General features: G+C 34.3%; 1 long non-coding RNA gene across 1 annotated transcript in view; it reads right to left on the reverse strand.

The window, feature by feature from the left end:
- LOC107834963 (uncharacterized) overlaps window positions 1-1,626 on the reverse strand; it is a 5,141-nt gene that overhangs the window by 2,147 nt on the left and 1,368 nt on the right. The gene's annotated exons all lie outside the window — the stretch shown is intronic.

Consider the following 1,626-nt stretch of genomic DNA (forward strand, 5'->3'; position numbering starts at 1 on the left):
TGTCAAAGCATGTGGGCGTGGCTTAGTCCCAAACTTTGACTATTCACCATGAAACATGAATGTGATATAACATGCACATACAAGGTCACAGCTGCATCAGACTTTCTATGTCTCATTATAGACCAGACCTCATCACAGTTAGGTGGTCAATTGATGACATCACCTTAGCCCCGCCCACTTCCGACAGGAAGTCAACTGTTTTTTCTGCTGTATGACATAATTTTACTGTAGTATTCATGTGGAATTAACTGTCTGCCAACTGACATATAATAACCTGATGATGAACTCTGTCAATGATGACTGACCCATGGGGTCGTGGCAAAATGGCAGTCCCTTGAGATGTGGCGTGCTTCACCAGGGAGCGCTGCTGAAAAAAATGCAGCTAATCTCAACATAAACTATGAGATAACGCATAATCCAGCTGTTCAGAGAAACATATTCTCCCAAAACCTTAAAGATAAAAGAAGCCCATCAAATAAAGAATTCATCATATGGTCATTTCTAAATTATACCTGGATCATGGGATTGACACTAAACTTTTTTATGATTTACTTTTATCAACCTGTAAGAGCCCAATAGGATTAAATTCTAATTTCAATCGACTGTGCTCACTAGGCTATTCTGTTAGCTAGATCTCCTTTTACACCATCCAATCTGCACTAGATTTTTCAGGGACCTTTGCTGTAGAGATTTTTTTTGTAAACTGATGACATCAACAAAATCTCACCAACTTAAAAATGACTTTCTTTTTTAAGAAATTAACTACATTCATTATCTTGTACAATTACCAAATGAGGATGTTTGTAAAGAAAGGTACCTAAAAGTTAATTTCAGTTATTTCTTTAATGAATGCTCATTTTAAATGCAATATGTTTAATAAAAATATATCGAGTGGCTCTGTAAAACATGCCACTCACTAACGTTAAGCACATACTTAGAGACTAGAAATACGTTTTGTTATGCTTTGATTTTGAAGGCAACTGATCTCTCACATTTAGTTCTTGAGGGCCAGTTTCATGGAGTGAACATATGAGAGCCTTATAAAAAAACCTATGGTTGAAGATGAGAGTTGAAGTGGACTCATGTTTTATTTTTGTCCTCTTTTTCTGTATATCTTTATAAATTGGAAGTCAGCTGTGTCTCCTATATATGTATTGCTTTATTTTTAATGGTTCTTTAGAAGAACAATTCCCTAAAATGTATGTCATAGTACCTGTACAAATATTTCTTAAAAATTGTAGAACAATTGTGACATTCATTCTGTTACCTCATTGCAGATGGAGTTGTTTTAATGCTAGTAATTTTATTGTTCCATGGATGCAGGTTTTCAGTGAGAGAATTAAAACTTTTTAGATGTTTCTAAAATTCTTCTGAAGATGAATATTAAAAAGATTGAGAGCTATGCAAAAATGCTGATATCCCGTGGCCATTTTGTATTTTATGCTCTGCATCAGCACTATTGGATTTCAGTGTCTTGGAGAGTGCTAAAACCATAAATCCCACATCAAATAATATATTTACTAATAATTTCCAGGAGAAAGGTTTAATTGGATAAACAGTTTTGGAATGCTACATTGAAACAGATGCCTTTTCTATGATTTTAACACAGATTCTTTTTCAAAGATT

Source organism: Poecilia formosa, unplaced genomic scaffold, assembly GCF_000485575.1.
Source record: "Poecilia formosa unplaced genomic scaffold, Poecilia_formosa-5.1.2 Scaffold870, whole genome shotgun sequence".
In the NCBI taxonomy this organism is placed as follows: Eukaryota; Metazoa; Chordata; class Actinopteri; order Cyprinodontiformes; family Poeciliidae; genus Poecilia; species Poecilia formosa.